Source organism: Lolium perenne, chromosome 7 (genome assembly GCF_019359855.2).
Source record: "Lolium perenne isolate Kyuss_39 chromosome 7, Kyuss_2.0, whole genome shotgun sequence".
NCBI lineage: Eukaryota > Viridiplantae > Streptophyta > Magnoliopsida > Poales > Poaceae > Lolium > Lolium perenne.
Window position 1 is genome coordinate 178,216,913 of NC_067250.2, and position 20,601 is coordinate 178,237,513.

Genomic DNA, 20,601 nt, shown 5'->3' on the forward strand with positions numbered 1-20,601 from the left:
AATTAAGCTTAACACTTGCAACGATAAATTAGTGTAGGGATTCGTTGCATAGAAAACAAAAATTTTCCTACCGCGAGAACGCAATCCAAGCCAAGATGCAATCTAGAAGATGGGAGCAACGAGGGGATGAACGAGACTAACCCTTGAAGATTTCCAAAGCCTATAAGAGTAGGCTCTTATTGCTGCGGTAGACGATCACTTGCCGCTTGCAAAAGCGCGTAGAAGATCTTGATCACGGTGCCACAAACGGGCAGCACCTCCGTACTCGGTCACACGTTCGGTGTTGATGAAGACGACGTCCTTCTCCCCGTTCCAGCGGGCAGCGGAAGTAGTAGCTCCTCCTTGAATCCGGCAGCACGACGGTGTGGTGGCGGTGGCGGTGGAGTTCTCCGGCGGAGCTTCGCTAAGAGTGCGGGGGAAGAGGAGGAGAGAGGGGGTGGCTAGGGTTTGGGAGAGGGGGTGGCCGGCCTCCTTGGGTGTGGCCAAGGTGGGGTGGTTGTGGTGGCCGGCCCCCTCCCCTATGCCCCTCATTATATAGGTGGATCCCCAAGTGTTGGACTACAAGTCTTCGAATAAGACCCCAACACTAGAACCTTCCATGTAGTAGGGAAACCTACCCAAGGTGGGAATCCCACTTGAGGTGGGATTCCCCCTTTCCATGTGGAGGGGTGGCCGGCCCCCTTTGGTGGAGTCCACCTTGGACTCCACCCTCTAGGGTTGGCCGGCCATGGGTAGGTGGAGTCCCTCCGGGACTCCTCCTTCCTTAATGATTCCTTCCGGACTTTTCTAGAACCTTCTAGAACCTTCCGCAAAATCACCGGATCATTTTAAATCTTATAAAATGACTTCCTATATATGAATCTTATTCTCCGGACCATTCCGGAACTCCTCGTGATGTCCGGGATCCCATCCGGGACTTCGAACAAAACTTCGAACTCCATTCCATATTCAAGTTCTACCATTTCAACATCAAACCTTAAGTGTGTCACCCTACGGTTCGCGAACTATGTGGACATGGTTGAGTACTCTCTCCGACCAATAACCAATAGCGGGATCTGGAGATCCATAATGGCTCCCACATATTCAACGATGACTTAGTGATCGAATGAACCATTCACATACGATACCAATTCCCTTTGTCATGCGATATTTTACTTATCCGAGGTTTGATCATCGGTATCACTCTATACCTTGTTCAACCTCGTCTCCTGACAAGTACTCTTTACTCGTACCGTGGTATGTGGTCTCTTATGAACTTATTCATATGCTTGCAAGACATTAGACGACATTCCACCGAGAGGGCCCAGAGTATATCTATCCGTCATCGGGATGGACAAATCCCACTGTTGATCCATATGCCTCAACTCATACTTTCCGGATACTTAATCCCATCTTTATAACCACCCATTTACGCAGTGGCGTTTGATGTAATCAAAGTACCTTTCCGGTATAAGTGATTTACATGATCTCATGGTCATAAGGACTAGGTAACTATGTATCGAAAGCTTATAGCAAATAACTTAATGACGTGATCTTATGCTACGCTTAATTGGGTGTGTCCATTACATCATTCATACATTGACATAACCTTGTTATTAATAACATCCAATGTTCATGATCACGAAACCATGATCATATATTAATCAACAAGCTAGTTATACAAGAGGCTTACTAGGGACTCTTTGTTGTTCACATAACACACATGTATCAATGTTTCGGTTAATACAATTATAGCATGGTATGTAAACATTATCATAAACACAAAGATATATTATAATAACCATTTTATTATTGCCTCTTGGGCATATCTCCAATAGTCTCCCACTTGCACTAGAGTCAATAATCTAGTTTACATTTGTAAAGATATAACACCTTGGCCTTCTGGTGTTTTATCATGTTTTGCTCATGGGAGAGGTTTTAGTCAACGGATCTGACATGCTCAGAACCGTATGTATTTTGTAATTCATTTGCGTCTCAACGCATCACTCATTTCCAAATGAGTCGGCATTAAATATGTTTGGTCTTCTGGTGGAACCTTAATTCCGCGGTCTGAAATATGTCACTAATATTGTCACACACAATATAGCTTCAATAGTTCCGACTCTGTCGGAACTACACCAAGTTCTCAAAGAACCTCTTGACTTAACATCCTTTGTCATTGTCAAAACAATGACATACTCTGCCTTCTTTTGTAGAATCCGTCATAATATTTAGAACTCTTCTAAATCTAGCATAGACAACTTCTAGCTCATTGTGCTACCTTCTAAACAACACTTAGTCTAATTTGAGATTGAAATTTTATTTTCATATGTGACAAAACAAGTATCGGTGCAACACCTTACAGTGATTTGTTTGTCATTTCTCCATACAAAACTATATATATATCCTTGGTTCTTCTTAAGTACTCAAGAATATTCTTTACTGTTTTTCAATGATCATCACATGAATCATTCTGGTATATGCTCCTAACTCTTTAGAGCACATGACATCTGATTTTGTACATATTCTTTGTGATCTAAATCACTCATGTGTTTTTACTCATCGAGTGTCAGATACACTTAAGTCTTGTTAAAACTTCACATGTCAAGAACATTTTCTTAATATTTCTATATTGAACTATTTCAATATCCATTTTATGTACTTTGACTTAAACATATTATGTGTTTTAATCTATCTTCATAGATCTTGACACAAAAATTTGTTTTAGTCCATTTCCTTTCATTGAAGTTAATTTCTCAATGAAACCTTTTAATCAAGTATATAATTACATCATTTATAACCAACTATATGTCTTCTACATAAGTATTATAAATATGTCTCAGCGCTCCCACTTAATTTTTTGCAAATGCAAGCCTCTTCATCGTTTCTGATGAAATCAAAAAACTCTTTGACTATTTCATCCGGTGAAGATTCCAACTCTGTGATACTCACTTCATCCAATTGAAGTTCGTATTCTTATCTAGTATTCCACGGACTAGCAAAACAATTGGTTGTATCTTGTATACACCTTTAATACACACTTCTGTTAAGTAGTGTATTTTGCCATCCTACTAGCATATCTCATAAAAGAAATATGTAGTGATTACTAGAATAATCCACATAGACTATAAGCATTACTACGGAAGATCTAATCTTATCGTAGTCAACTCTTTAAACTTTGTCGTAAACAACTTTTCGACAAGTCGAGCTTCTTCAAGGATATTTCATCCAAGTCCATCAATTTTATAGATCCATTTACTTTCAAAAAGTATTCATCTATCTTGGATTTCATGGCGTATAGCCATTTTAACGGAGTCAGGGCCCATCATAACTTCTTTGTTTGTAGTTGGTTTATCATTGTTCAAAATCAATCCTTTGTCCACAAATCATTTATTTGATCACAAAGTAAACCATACCTACAAGGTTCAATATGTACTTCGATCTCCATTGGCTAAAACACTTTGTAGTCATGGGAGCCATGATCGTCGTGGCCGCTTCCGAAACCAATTCCGATGTTGCGCTACTCTGATCATTATGCTTAGGTTCATAAACCTTATCAAATTATATTGTCCTCCCACTCAAATACTTCACTAGAAACAATTTCTCGGAAATAAGAAACATTGACAAACACTTTTGTCTTTGTCTCGTGAGAAGAATTCCCAATTAAATCTCTGGGATAATCAACAAAGACATTCATCCGATTTTGGTTGTAAACTTATTTACTTATGCTATGCATATCAAAAATTTAAGAAAAGACTATCAGAGTTCATACCCATGCCATAACTCGTATGGTGTCATTTCAACGGATCATGATGATGCTCTATTCAGTGTAAAAGCGGTAGTCACTAAAGCATAATCCACAAAAATATAATGGCGTCATAATATTTTATCTCATCATTAATCCAACAAGGTTTGGATACATCTCTCGGATACTATATCATCATTATGATACTCCAAGAAATGTGAGTTGTAGAACAATTTCATGACTCTCTTAGATGTTCGCTAAAACTCGTAATTCAAATATTTTCACCATGATCCAATCATAGATATTTGACTTTTCTATTACGATGATTTCCACTTCATGCTGAAATTTATTTGAATCTATTCAAATGTTTCAAACTTCTTCCTTATTGAATATATCCACATATATACTCAATTCATTGTTGAAAGTTTTCATGGAGTAGAAGAATCTCCCGCACACAACTATGCCCAGTGAACCACATACATCATCATGTATTTTTTCACTAAGTTTGTTGCCCGTTCAACTCTTGGCCTATGAACGGTATTTCAGTCATTACTTTTTAGAAAAGATTTTGCAAGCGCCAAATGATTCAAAAATCAAATGACTCCAAAAATCCATTTTCATGGAGTTCCTTCATGCGTTCCTTTCTAACATGACCTAAATGGCGGTTCCACAAATAAGTGGAATTCAAATCATTTGCCTTATGGCATTTTAGCATCAGTGTTATGTATGTGTGTTTCACCATTAAGATTTATAATAACTTATCCATCGTACATGGAGTAATGTCATAATTTGAACAACTCATTGTTTTCATTTGACCAGAGCAAAATAACAATTATTAAGTTCTTTATTATAAATTCTAAGGGCTAGATAGAATGCTAACGACAAACATAATAACACTTTATTTTGTTCCAGACGTGCATTCCTATCATATTCCTTGTCAGTCACTTAGGCCATTGTATTCTTGTATTGCGTTGTTTTGTATGACACTTCATACCAACCAATATAGTACTAATACCCAAGAATTTCATAGTGTGACTTAACTAGGAATACAACCATAACATGTATATCATTTATATACACCTGAGCTAGACTTTCTAGTCTTTTCTTTTCTTTTTGCCAAAATATCTTTTGCAGTTTCTCTTTTAGCTTTCTTCATTATTCAGAAAAAACACATCAACTTCAATAACTTCTTGGTTTGTTGGTCAAATACCAATAACCTTGAGGTTCTTACTTTGAAGTTGATCATCATATGTCAAGTGTTCCGGATTTCACTATTAGTAACCTTGTAATATGATGAACAATTTCACTCATAATTTTATCCATTGTATCATGATGACTTTCTGAGACCATGTCTGTACATGCTAGGCTCGTAAAGTTTTAACCTTAGTATTCGCATATGCAAATCTGGCTTGCACCCGTTGTATGCACACGTAGAATCTATAACACCCGATCATCACGTGATGCTTCGATACGACGAGTCTTAGCAACGGTGCATACTAAGGATGATAACTTCATGGATATGCGAATATTGTTAGTGCCCCAATAGTTGGAGGATTGGGACGCCTTGCGTCTTCAACCTTCGTACATTCCCATAAAACTTATGAGTTTATGTAGTCTCACCAAATTATATTCTATCATCTTGCAATAAGGTCTTAGATATCACATATATCTCATACCTTGATTATTTCTGAAAACTAAATTTTCAGCTCCTTATTTTTCAAACAGATTTGAACTTCAAGTTTCACGGAGACAAGATAACTTTAGGTACTAATTGAAACCACAGCTCTTTGAATCAACAATGTGAGGTTTACTAAAAGTTTGCAATAGGACTTAATCAATTCTTGATTCTTTAACAATACGGTACCAATCCGTAAAGTTTCTTGTCAGATTTTAACATTATTTCTATCTCAATTACAAGACTAGCGCATGGTAGAAAACGGATGCCAATACTACAAAATTAATTCAAAATACTACTCAGACTATGTTTATGATAATTAGTTCATGTTTTAATCTAATTACTAATGAACTCCCACTTAATACAACATCCCTCATAGTTGTTAAGTGGTACACGATCCAAATCCACTACACCAAAACCGATCATCACGTGAGATGATGTAGCTTCAATGGTGAACATCAACATGTTGATCATATCATCCATATGACTCGTGTTTAACCTTTTGGTTTCCGTTGTCCCGAGGCCATGTCTGTACATGCTAGGCTCGTCAAGCAAACCCAAGTATTCCGCGTGTGCAACATGGCTTACACCCGTTGTATGTGAACGTTGAATCTATCACATCCGATCATCACGAGATGCTTCGAAACGACGAACTGTACAACGGTGCATACGAGGGGAGAACACTTTATTATCTTGATATTAATGTGAGGGATCATCTTATAATGCTACCGTTGCGTTCTAAGCAAAATAAGATGCATAAAGGATTAACATCACATGCAATTCATATGTGATATGATATGGCCCTTTTGTCTTTGCGCCTTCGATCTTCATCTCCAAAGCACGGACATGATCTCCATCATCAACGGGCATGATCTCCATCATCGTCGGCGTAGCGTCAAGGTTCATGGCGCCGTCTTCATGGTTGTTCACCTCATGTAGCAACTATTACAACTACTTTGAAATACTACTCAACATGAAATTTAAAGACAACCATAAGGCTCCTGCCGGTTGCCACAATACAATAATGATCATCTCATACATATTCATCATCATATTATGGCCATATCACATCACCAAACCCTACAAAAACAAGTTAGACGTCTCTAATTTGGTTTGCATATTTTACGTGGTTTAGGGTTGTCGAGTAAGATCTAATCTACCTACGAACATGAACCACAACGGTGATACTAGTGTTCTCAATAGAAAGAGTAAATTGAATCTTCACTATGGTGGGAGAGACAGACACCCGCAAAGCCACTTATGCAATACAAGTTGCATGTCGAACGTGGAGCAAGTCTCATGAACGCGGTCATGTAAAGTTAGCCCGAGCCGCTTCATCCCACCATTCCACAAAGATGCAAAGTACTCGAAATAAAGACAACATAAGCATCAACGCCCACAAAACCATTGTGTTCTACTCGTGCAACCATCTATGCATAGACACGACTCTGATACCACTGTAGGGATTCGTTGCATAGAAAACAAAAAATTTCCTACCGCGAGAACGCAATCCAAGCCAAGATGCAATCTAGAAGATGGGAGCAACGAGGGGATGAACGAGACTAACCCTTGAAGATTTCCAAAGACTATAAGAGTAGGCTCTTATTGCTGCGGTAGACGATCACTTGCCACTTGCAAAAGCGCGTAGAAGATCTTGATCACGGTGCCACAAACGGGCAGCACCTCCGTACTCGGTCACACGTTCGGTGTTGATGAAGACGACGTCCTTCTCCCCGTTCCAGCGGGCAGCAGACGTAGTAGCTCCTCCTTGAATCCGGCAGCACGACGGCGTGGTGACGGTGGCGGTGGAGTTCTCCGGCGGAGCTTCGCTAAGCGTGCGGGAGAAGAGGAGGAGAGAGGGGCGGCTAGGGTTTGGGAGAGGGGGTGGCCGGCCTCCTTGGGTGCGGCCAAGGTGGGGTGGTTGTGGTGGCCGGCCCCCTCCCCTATGCCCCTCATTATATAGGTGGATCCCCAAGTGTTGGACTACAAGTCTTCGAATAAGACCCCAACACTAGAACCTTCCATGTAGTAGGGAAACCTACCCAAGGTGGGAATCCCACTTGAGGTGGGATTCCCCCTTTCCATGTGGAGGGGTGGCCCCTCCGGGACTCCTCCTTCCTTAGTGATTCCTTCCGGACTTTTCTAGAACCTTCTAGAACCTTCCGCAAAATCATCGGATCATTTTAAATCTTATAAAATGACTTCCTATATATGAATCTTATTCTCCGGACCATTCCGGAACTCCTCGTGATGTCCGGGATCCCATCCGGGACTTCGAACAAAACTTCGAACTCCATTCCATATTCAAGTTCTACCATTTCAACATCAAACCTTAAGTGTGTCACCCTACGGTTCGCGAACTATGTGGACATGGTTGAGTACTCTCTCCGACCAATAACCAATAGCGGGATCTGGAGATCCATAATGGCTCCCACATATTCAACGATGACTTAGTGATCGAATGAACCATTCACATACGATACCAATTCCCTTTGTCACGCGATATTTTACTTATCCGAGGTTTGATCATCGGTATCACTCTATACCTTGTTCAACCTCGTCTCCTGACAAGTACTCTTTACTCGTACCGTGGTATGTGGTCTCTTATGAACTTATTCATATGCTTGCAAGACATTAGACGACATTCCACCGAGAGGGCCCAGAGTATATCTATCCGTCATCGGGATGGACAAATCCCACTGTTGATCCATATGCCTCAACTCATACTTTACGGATACTTAATCCCATCTTTATAACCACCCATTTACGCAGTGGCGTTTGATGTAATCAAATTACCTTTCCGGTATAAGTGATTTACATGATCTCATGGTCATAAGGACTAGGTAACTATGTATCGAAAGCTTATAGCAAATAACTTAATGACATGATCTTATGCTACGCTTAATTGGGTGTGTCCATTACATCATTCATACAATGACATAACCTTGTTATTAATAACATCCAATGTTCATGATCACGAAACCATGATCATCTATTAATCAACAAGCTAGTTATACAAGAGGCTTACTGGGGACTTGATACGTCTCCGACGTATCGATAATTTCTTATGTTCCATGCCACATTATTGATGTTATCTACATGTTTTATGCACACTTTATGTCATATTCGTGCATTTTTTGGAACTAACCTATTAACAAGATGCCGAAGTGCCAGTTCCTGTTTTCTGCTGTTTTTGGTTTCAGAAATCCTAGTAACGAAATATTCTCAGAATCGGACGAAATCAACGCCCAAGTTCCTATTTTCACCGGAAGCATCCAGAACACCCGGGATGGACCAGAGGGGGGGCACTGGGCCCCCAGACCCTTGGCCGGCGCGGCCAGGTGGTAGTCAGGGTTGGAAAATCATCTGCTTGTAAATTCATTTTGTAAAAAAAAGTCCCTATGGTTTCGTCGCCCCTTCGACCCTCCTGCGCCGCCTCTTCGCCTATATAATGCCCCTGGATCGAAAACCCTGATACGTTGGACGAAAACCACAGAAACCTTCCAGAGCCGCCGCCATCGCGGAGCCAAGATCTGGGGGACAGGAGTCTCTGTTCCGGCACCCTGCCGGAGCGGGGAAGTGCCCCCGGAAGGCTTCTCCATCGACACCGCTGCCATCTCCACCGCCATCTTCATCACCGCTGCTGCTCCCATGAGGAGGGAGTAGTTCTCCATCGAGGCTCGGGGCTGTACCGGTAGCTATGTGGTTCATCTCTCTCCCATGTACCTCAATACAATGATCTCATGAGCTGCTTTACATGATTGAGATTCATATGAGTTTGTATCACAATTTATCTATGTGCTACTCTAGCAATGTTATTAAAGTAGTTCTATTCCTCCTGCACGTGTGTAAAGGTGACAGTGTGTGCACCGTGTTAGTACTTGGTTTATGCTATGATCATGATCTCTTGTAGATTGCGAAGTTAACTATTGCTATGATAATATTGATGTGATCTATTCCTCCTACATATGCATGAAGGTGACAGTGTGCATGCTATGTTAGTACTTGGTTTAGTCTTTTGATCTATCTTACACTATAAGGTTACTTAAATATGAACAAATTGTGGAGCTTGTTAACTCCGGCATTGAGGGTTCGTGTAATCCTACGCAATGCGTTCATCATCCAACAAGAGTGTAGAGTATGCATTTATCTGTTCTGTTATGTGATCAATGTTGAGAGTGTCCACTAGTGAAAGTGTAATCCCTAGGCCTTGTTCCTAAATACTGCTGCAATACTACCACCATCAACTACACGCCAGCAAGCTATTTTCTGGCACCGTTGCTACTGCTCATATATATTCATACCACCTGTATTTCACTATCTCTTCGCCAAACTAGTGCACCTATTTGGTGTGTTGGGGACACAAGAGACTTCTTGCTTTGTGGTTGCAGGGTTGCATGAGAGGGATATCTTTGACCTCTTCCTCCCTGAGTTCGATAAACCTTGGGTGATCCACTTAAGGGAAAACTTGCTGCTGTTCTACAAACCTCTGCTCTTGGAGGCCCAACACTGTCTACAGGAAAAGGAGGGGGAAGTAGACATCAAGCTATTTTCTGGCGCCGTTGCCGGGGACCAGAAAGCTACACAACAGGAATTTCCTCCCTCGTCAACCACGCGCCAGTCCTGGACAGCATCAAGTATTTTCTGGCGCCGTTGCCGGGGAGGAAAGGTAAAAGGTACTCACACTCCGGATCTCGGCTACTAAGCTATTTTCCCGGCGCCGTAAGTACTCGAAGCTATTTCCTTTAGATCCTGCAATTGCAACTTTTTGTTTCTTGTTTACACTAGTAAGGCATAATGGACAACAATGAGCTTTTTACTCTATTTCCTGATTTAAGACATGGATGGTTTGATCCGAAAATTAAAAAACCCATGAAACATGTTAGCATGAATACTTTGAACACCATTGTTGCTAATGATATGGAAAATTCTAAGCTTGGGGAAGCTGGTTTTGATGAGCATGATCTTTTTAGTCCACCAAGCATTGAGGAGAAAATTTACTTTGATGATACTTTGCCTCCTATTTATGATGATTATAATGATAGTAGTCTTTTGTTACCGCCTGTTATGGAGGATGAATTTGATTATGATTACAATATGCCTCCTATATTTGATGATGAGAATAATAATGATAGCTACTTTGTTGAATTTGCTCCCACTACAACTACTAATAAAATTGATTATGCTTATGTGGGGAGTAATAATTTTATGCATGAGACTCATGACAAGAATGCTTTATGTGATACTTATATTGTTGAGTTTGCTCATGATGCTACTGAAAGTTATTATGAGAGAGGAAAATATGGTTGTAGAAATTTTCATGTTACTAAAATACCTCTCTATGTGCTGAAATTTTTGAAGCTATACTTGTTTTATCTTCCTATGCTTGTTACTTTGCTCTTCATGAACTTGTTTATTTACAAGATTCCTATGCATAGGAAGCATGTTAGACTTAAATGTGTTTTGAATTTGCCTCTGGATGCTCTCTTTCACTTCAAATACTATTTCTTGCGAGTGCATCATTAAAACTGCTGAGCCCATCTTAATGGCTATAAAGAAAAGAACTTCTTGGGAGATAACCCATGTGTTATTTTGCTACAGTACTTTGTTTTATATTTATGTCTTGGAAGTTGTTTACTACTGTAGCAACCTCTCCTTATCTTAGTTTTGTGTTTTGTTGTGCCAAGTTAAGCCGTTGATAGAAAAGTAAGTAATAGATTTGGATTACTGCGCAGTTCCAGATTTCTTTGCTGTCACGAATCTGGGTCTACCTCCCTGTAGGTAGCCCAGAAAATTAAGCCAATTTACGTGCATGATCCTCAGATATGTACGCAACTTTCATTAAATTTGGGCATTTTCATTTGAGCAAGTCTGGTGCCATTTTAAAATTCGTCAATACGAACTGTTCTGTTTTGACAGATTCTGCCTTTTATTTCGCATTGCCTCTTTTGCTATGTTGGATGAATTTCTTTGATCCATTAATGTCCAGTAGCATTATGCAATGTCCAGAAGTGTTAAGAATGATTGTGTCACCTCTGAATATGTTAATTTTTATTGTGCACTAACCCTCTAATGAGTTGTTTCGAGTTTGGTGTGAAGGAAGTTTTCAAGGGTCAAGAGAGGAGGATGATATACTATGATCAAGAAGAGTGAAAGCTCTAAGCTTGGGGATGCCCCGGTGGTTCACCCCTGCATATATCAAGAAGACTCAAGCGTCTAAGCTTGGGGATGCCCAAGGCATCCCCTTCTTCATCGACAAATTATCAGGTTCCTTCCCTGAAACTATATTTTTATTCCGTCACATCTTATGTGCTTTGCTTGGAGCGTCTGTATGCTTTTATTTTTGTTTATGTTTGAATAAATTGGATTACATCATGCTTGTATGGGAGAGAGACACGCTCCGCTGGTTCGTATGAACACATGTGTTCTTAGCTTTTAGTATTCATGGCGAAGTTTCTTCTTCGTTAAATTGTTATATGGTTGGAATTGGAAAATGATACATGTAGTAATTGCTATTAATGTCTTGGGTAATGTGATACTTGGCAATTGTTGTGCTCATGATTAAGCTCTTGCATCATATGCTTTGCACCTATTAATGAAGAAATACATAGAGCATGCTAAAATTTGGTTTGCATATTTGGTTTCTCTAAGGTCTAGATAATTTCTAGTATTGAGTTTGAACAACAAGGAAGACGGTGTAGAGTCTTATAATGTTTTCAATATGTCTTTTATGTGAGTTTTGCTGCACCGGTTCATCCTTGTGTTTGTTTCAAATAACCTTGCTAGCCTAAACCTTGTATCGAGAGGGAATACTTCTCATGCATCCAAAATACTTGAGCCAACCACTATGCCATTTGTGTCCACCATACCTACCTACTACATGGTATTTCTCCGCCATTCCAAAGTAAATTGCTTGAGTGCTACCTTTAAACAATTCAAAATTTATTACCTCTGATTTGTGTCAATGTTTTATAGCTCATGAGGAAGTATGTGGTGTTTATCTTTCAATCTTGTTGGGCAACTTTCACCAATGGACTAGTGGCTTCATCCGCTTATCCAATAATTTTGCAAAAAGAGCTGGCAATGGGATTCCCAGTCCCAAATTAATTAACAAAAAAATAGACACTCCTCCATGGTATGTGATTGTTGGACGGCACCCGAAGGATTCGGTTAGCCATGGCTTGTGTAAGCAAAGGTTGGGAGGAGTGTCATCATAATAAAACTAAGATAAAAAGGCACTCCTTCATGGTATGAGATTGTTGGCAGGCACCCAAGGATTCGGTTAGCCATGGTTTGTGAAAGAAAGGTTGGAAGGAGTGCCACCCAAAAATAAAATAAAATGGGAGCCGCTCTTTGAAGGTTTGTCTGGCAAGGGGGTTAGAGTACCCGCTACCATTCGTTGACAACAACATACACCTCTCAAAACTTTATTTTTATGCTCTCTTTATGTTTTCAAAATAGAAGCTCTAGCACAAATATAGCAATCGATGCTTTTCCTCTATGGAGGACCATTCTTTTACTTTCAATGTTGAGTCAGTTCACCTATTTCTCTCCACCTCAAGAAGCAAACACTTGTGTGAACTGTGCATTGATTCCTACATACTTGCTTATTGCACTTATTATATTACTCTATGTTGACAATATCCATGAGATATACATGTTATGAGTTGAAAGCAACCGCTGAAACTTAATCTTCTTTTGTGTTGCTTCAATGCCTTTACTATGAATTATTGCTTTATGAGTTAACTCTTATGCAAGACTTATTGATGCTTGTCTTGAAGTGCTATTCATGAAAAGTCTTTGCTTTATGATTCAGTTGTTTACTCATGTCATTACCATTGTTTTGATCGCTGCATTCACTACATATGCTTTACAAATAGTATGATCAAGGTTATGATGGCATGTCACTCCAGAAATTATCTTTGTTTATCGTTTACCTGCTCGGGACGAGCAGAAACTAAGCTTGGGGATGCTGATACGTCTCCGACGTATCGATAATTTCTTATGTTCCATGCCACATTATTGATGTTATCTACATGTTTTATGCACACTTTATGTCATATTCGTGCATTTTCTGGAACTAACCTATTAACAAGATGCCGAAGTGCCGCTTCTGTTTTCTGCTGTTTTTGGTTTCAGAAATCCTAGTAACGAAATATTCTCGGAATCGGACGAAATCAACGCCCAAGTTCCTATTTTCACCGGAAGCATCCAGAACACCCGGGATGGACCAGAGGGGGGGCACTGGGCCCCCAGACCCTAGGCCGGCGCGGCCCAGGCCCTGGCCGCACCGCCCTATGGTTTCGTCGCCCCTTCGACCCTCCTGCGCCGCCTCTTCGCCTATATAATGCCCCTGGATCGAAAACCCTGATACGTTGGACGAAAACCACAGAAACCTTCCAGAGCCGCCGCCATCGCGGAGCCAAGATCTGGGGGACAGGAGTCTCTGTTCCGCACCCGCCGAGCGGGGAAGTGCCCCCGGAAGGCTTCTCCATCGACACCGCTGCCATCTCCACCGCCATCTTCATCACCGCTGCTGCTCCCATGAGGAGGGAGTAGTTCTCCATCGAGGCTCGGGGCTGTACCGGTAGCTATGTGGTTCATCTCTCTCCCATGTACCTCAATACAATGATCTCATGAGCTGCTTTACATGATTGAGATTCATATGAGTTTGTATCACAATTTATCTATGTGCTACTCTAGCAATGTTATTAAAGTAGTTCTATTCCTCCTGCACATGTGTAAAGGTGACAGTGTGTGCACCGTGTTAGTACTTGGTTTATGCTATGATCATGATCTCTTGTAGATTGCGAAGATAACTATTGCTATGATAATATTGATGTGATCTATTCCTCCTACATATGCATGAAGGTGACAGTGTGCATGCTATGTTAGTACTTGGTTTAGTCTTTTGATCTATCTTACACTATAAGGTTACTTAAATATGAACAAATTGTGGAGCTTGTTAACTCCGGCATTGAGGGTTCGTGTAATCCTACGCAATGCGTTCATCATCCAACAAGAGTGTAGAGTATGCATTTATCTGTTCTGTTATGTGATCAATGTTGAGAGTGTCCACTAGTGAAAGTGTAATCCCTAGGCCTTGTTCCTAAATACTGCTGCAATACTACCACCATCAACTACACGCCAGCAAGCTATTTTCTGGCACCGTTGCTACTGCTCATATATATTCATACCACCTGTATTTCACTATCTCTTCGCTGAACTAGTGCACCTATTTGGTGTGTTGGGGACACAAGAGACTTCTTGCTTTGTGGTTGCAGGGTTGCATGAGAGGGATATCTTTGACCTCTTCCTCCCTGAGTTCGATAAACCTTGGGTGATCCACTTAAGGGAAAACTTGCTGCTGTTCTACAAACCTCTGCTCTTGGAGGCCCAACACTGTCTACAGGAAAAGGAGGGGGAAGTAGACATCAAGCTATTTTCTGGCGCCGTTGCCGGGGACCAGAAAGCTACACAACAGGAATTTCCTCCCTCGTCAACCACGCGCCAGTCCTGGACAGCATCAGGACTCTTTGTTGTTCACATAACACACATGTATCAATGTTTCGGTTAATACAATTATAGCATGGTATGTAAACATTATCATAAACACAAAGATATATTATAATAACCATTTTATTATTGCCTCTTGGGCATATGTCCAACAATTAGTTGAGCAACAAGTAAGAGCCACCATAATAAAGGGTTCAACCAAAAGGATATGTGAAAGGCATGACAAAGCATATTATAAGACTATTACAAGGATGAGCAAAAAAAGCATCATCATAGTCTTCAATGAATTATATTGCTTATCATGACCAATCAACACGCAACAAATAAATGTGATATCAAATGGAGATGTATCATCTCTTATGTGTATAAGTTTCTCTAAGTGGGCAATATTACGAAGATGTTTATCCACAAGGAAACATGCACACACAAAATAGATACACAAGAAATATAGCATGATATCCAAGACAAAGTCATGCAATATACCAATAAGAATTTTTGCTTAATAGAATGACCAAAGGCTTAATTTTATCTTATTGTATATTCATGAACTTCAACCACAAACATATAAAATACATCACACATATCAACAAGGGATATAAGATAGTTGGGATCCTTTGAGAAAGGCAACAAGTATCACAAACAAGGATACCAAAAGAAATAACTCAATTTGCACTTTCATCGATTTTGCACACGTGAGAGGCTTGAGGAATTGATATGCAATAAAATTGCTTGATAGACATAGTTGGGATGGATGAATCATGAGCATGATTTTATATACTTACCAACATATGTGCTCATCTCAATTTACTCACATTTGCAATAAAGATGTTTCATTAAAATCTTTTGCAAGAAGCATAATATTTGGAAATCAAGAGATTCATGCCAAGATGCAACCACACGGTTGGATGCTAGACAAATATGCATGAGAAGATACTTGTTACCGAGATAGCATTGGTGTGGATGTAGTAGATATGAGTTTGTTGATCATCCTAACTTGCCTCAAATTACCATTGAGTCACCACATCTTCAAAAGTGGGAGACAAGCATCCAATGTATCTCCTTGTACCTAAAACAAAATAAAGCAAGAATGGTTCCAAAACTAATTGGGTCCAAAGTAGTTAGGTACACTACAACATATATGACAAACTCCACAAAACTATGTGCATATAGATATGAAATCGAATTTCATGCACATCTTAATCAAATTAGGATTTGATGGAGTTTACCATATATATTGGATCAAAGAAAGTAACACATGCCATAAGATATATATGTATTAAATATGCATGCACAAGACTTTCAAGAACCAAAGGAAGATGCAATTTGGACAAAAAAACCAAATAAATCAAGAAACAATGGTTTTCCAAATTATATCAAAAAATCAAATCAACACAAGATTGACTCCAAAGAATTATCTCATTATAAAAAGCTAATTAAACCAAAGAACAAAGGAATGAGATAACCAACTCCCAAGAAAGCAAGGTTCCAACAAATAAGCCAAACCCTCAACACTTTTTATGATGGCACAAAGTACCAAAAAGGAAATTAATGTCTCCCAAAACCAATTTTTTGATAATGATCAAGAGATGTTAAGCATTCTAACAAATATAGGAGAGCTCCCCCAAGATTAGTGCATTATCTAGGATTTTGCATATGAATACAAAATGCACAAAACTAGGATCATCACGCTACCTATATCTACTAAAATGCTAAAAAAGTTTGAATAGACAAATTAGATCCATAAAATGCAAGAAATACACATGGGAGTCAAAGCACAACAAATTCATGGCAATAAATAAGGCAATTTAAACACAAGAACCAATGTAAATATGATCAATAAAAATCTACCTCATAATAGATTGCCAATTGTCCTAGGACAAGAGGTATTAGGAAATATTCCCGGTGGTAGTTTGTAAGTATATGTAAGATCATATTTACAACAAATAAATCATATGGTAAAAGATAAGATTTAGCCATCATGCAAAGATAGTTTCTTGATAGCTTCAATTAGTCATACCAACATGCAAAACAATTAATAGTATTCATACCAACATGCAAAGAAATTAATAGTATGACTTGAAGCACATGGTTTTCCAAAAAATGTATTGAGGGACATGTTGTGAAAAACCATGTGTAAGAGCAAAATTCATACCCCAAGTTTTGTGTGTTTGATGACAACACTTGAGTAATCTCACCGTGTGCTTTGAGTATCATTGTTAGATTTGCAAGAGCACGGAGACCTCACCGGACGCATCAAGATCGGAAGACTGAAGCGTAGTTGATAGGTTTTCTGGTTTTGTGTGTGTTTAGCGAGGTGACATGGTTGGAGAGAAAAAGGGAAGAAACCAGATTTGGCCAGGCCGGTACTACCGGTACCTGTAGCGGTAGTATCGCTACCCCTATAGGTACCACCCTCGATACCGCTCTGAGTCTGCACTGATTTCGTCCTCCAGAACATGCTGTGGTACCCCTGCAGTACCTAGGGCGGTAGTACCGCTCACGGTACCGCTTAGGTACCGTAACCGAGTTATGGTCGTACCGCCCTGGTACCGCTCTGGTGCCGCTTTGGACTCTGTGAGTCTGGATCCTATTGCGGTACCTCAAGCGGTACCTCGTGCGGTAGTACCGCCCTGCGTCCTTTGACCAGATCTGGAGGGATTTCAAACTCAGAGCGGTAGTACCGCTTCCATGAAGCGGTAGTACCGCTTATTCCAAATCTGGACATAACGGTTGGATTTGGAGGAGCCTATTTAAGGGCCCCTTCTTCCCCAACACGATTTTATCTCTTCCCCTTCTCTCTCCTCCATTGTTGCTGAGCTTAATCCTTGAGGATCTCCTTCCCCATCCAACCAATCTTGCCCAAACTTTGAGGATAGGTGGAGGAGACCCCGATCTATAGTTCTACCAAGAGAGATTTCACCAATACTAGCTATTCCTTAGTGGATCTTGGTGGTAGGGTTCCTTAGTGGGGCATTGGAGAAGAGTTCCTTTGGTGGAGCATTGGAAGAGTTCCTTGGTGGGGCATTGGAGAAGAGTTCCTTTGGTGGAGCATTGGAAGAGTTCCTTTGGTGGAGCATTGTAGATGGGTTCCTATGGTGGAGCATTGGAGATGTGCAGCTATGGAGTCTAGCTTGGTGATGTACTAGATCCATAGGGTGTTGGGAGCATCCTTGTGTGTGGAGCTCACCCCAACCTTGTGAAGGAATCACCGCCTCGACCGGTGCCTTAGTGGAAGAGGGAGAGCACCTCCGTGGAGCTCTCTCGAGGAAGAAGGTGAGGCCTTCCTTCGTGGTGTGGCCACCTAGTCTCTTGTGTGAGACTAGCACCTCCTCAACGCGGACGTACTTCCTTTAGTGGAAGGAACTGCGGGAAACAAACCTCGACTCGCCTCGCGCCCCCCGGTTGTCTCGCTCCTTACTCTTGTTATCTTGTTGATTTCTTATTTGCTGCACTTGTCCGATATTCATTGTAGGATCACCCCCATTGCTAAAGTTCACACCTTTACCTTCTGTTGCATAAAAATTGAAAAAGACTAAAACTTGCCGTAGCGCCATTCACCCCCCTCTTGTTCGCTACGATCCATTCAAGTGGTATCAGAGCAAGGTTTTTTTGCTCGGGCTTTACCGCCTAAGAAATGGCCGAACAAGAGGCGGACAAGAATGGGTCACCTTCCCTTGTTCCACCTGCTCCATCATCGCCCATCGATTCCACGACGGCTACGTTGGATGACCTCAAGAAATTGGAGTCATCCATCGTTGCCCAAATGAAGGCGATGATGATGGAGTTGGTTGTACAAAAACCAAACCCTCCACCAAAAGCAAGTGCCGAGGATCCGCCACCAAAAGCTAACCCCCTTCCTCTTGTTGATTTTGTCGCGCAAGCGACAAAAGATCCACAAAAGGAAGGGCTTGGGGATACCGGCACTTCAACAAAAGGGAAGGATGATGACACACCGGTTGCGGAACGTCAAGGAGGTTATCATGCGGTGCCACCACCAAATGATTACACCATAAACGTTCCAATACCAATGCCGCATATCTTGTCGCATGGTTCACCACCGTTACTCGAGTCAAACAACTTTGAGAATTGGCAATTCTTAATGCGTTCTCATGTGCGTAGCGCTTCTACCGAGCTTTGGCGTATCATTGAGGAAGGCTATTCACCACGAGATCCAAAGAGCTTGACAAGAAGAGATGTGGTGGATGACCAACTCAACGCCACCGCCATCAACATGATTCATATGGCCATCACCCCCAAGGACCGCGCTCATATCCGCTCGCTCAAGACCGCCAAGGAAGCATGGGACAAACTTGAGAAGCTCTTCCTCGGCAGTGCAAGCATCCAAAGCTCTCGTTTTGATGAAGTTAACAACATGGCCGACAACTTCGTCATGATTGAAGGGGAGACCCCCGAAGAAATGTATCGACGCCTCATCGCTCTTGCCGTGCAAATGCAAGATCTTGGAGCAACGTTCGTGGATGACCATTGGATCAAGCGCAAGTTCTACAACCCTCTCCTCCCTTATGAGGAAGTGAAGTTGACGGCCATCCGCCAAAACGCCTCCTTCCGTGCTATGACATCCGATGAAGTCCTTAGCGAAGTCATTGCTTTGGACATCTCCAAGAAGAATGCGGAGGATCTTGTTACTCGCGCCCACAACTCCCGCAAGCCCAACCTTGCATTGAAGATGAAGGTGCATGAAGCTAGTGAAAGCGATGAGGATCCCGTTGAGTGGGGATCGGATGATCTCAAGATCAACTACCATGAGCACATGGCTCTCGCCGCCAAGAAGTTTTGGGATGGAAACATGTCCCGAAACACAAGACCAAGAAGATCACATGATTCTCCAAGAAGACTCTCCAAGAGCCCAAGAGAAGGGACAAAGGGAAGAACATGCTACAATTGCGGCGACAAGAATCATTTTGTTGCGGATTGTATGTTTGAGAGAAGAGAAGATCATGGTGGAAGGCTTATCCCAAAGGATAGGTACAAGCCACTCTCCAAAGGATTCTCCAAGTTCTTCCCAAGGTCCGATGACGATAAGGTCTCCTCCAACAAGAAGCCTAGAGCCTTCATCATTCGAGAAGAGTACTCCTCCGATGAAGATGGTGTCATCGTGGTGAATGAGCAGATGCCATGGGATGGCTTAACTTGGGGCCGAATGGGCGCTAGAGGATTCGGGGGAGGGTTTGCGACTAGATGGGATGAACTTCCGGATGCTTTCCTCAAGAACACAACCAAAGGCCGGTATGCAAGAAGAGAGACAAGAGGAAGAACTCTTTACTAGATCGCTAGCTTCATTGATCTCAACATGTTTTCAGGTTCTTGGATACAAGTTCTATCGTCCAATCTCTCCTGTCTACACACGCCCGTATGAGGCAGTGCCCCCTCTCCTTATATAGGGGAGAGGGTGGCTTACAGAACAAGAAACCCTAATGGCATCTTTGACTGGACAAACTACTTTACAAAGCTACTTTAATCATAGATGACGCCGGGGTCTTCTTTAATCAGGGACGCTGACATCCTCCGGCTTCTTTCAGCGTCACCTCTCTCTTTGGCGCCAGGGCTCTGATTAAAGCCACTTTGCTTAGCTCATCCTTGTCTTCTATCTCTGAAGAGAATCTTTGACCAGTCCTGCCGACAGGCCCTTCTTTCCGGTATCTTCTTTACCAGGTTCCGGTATACC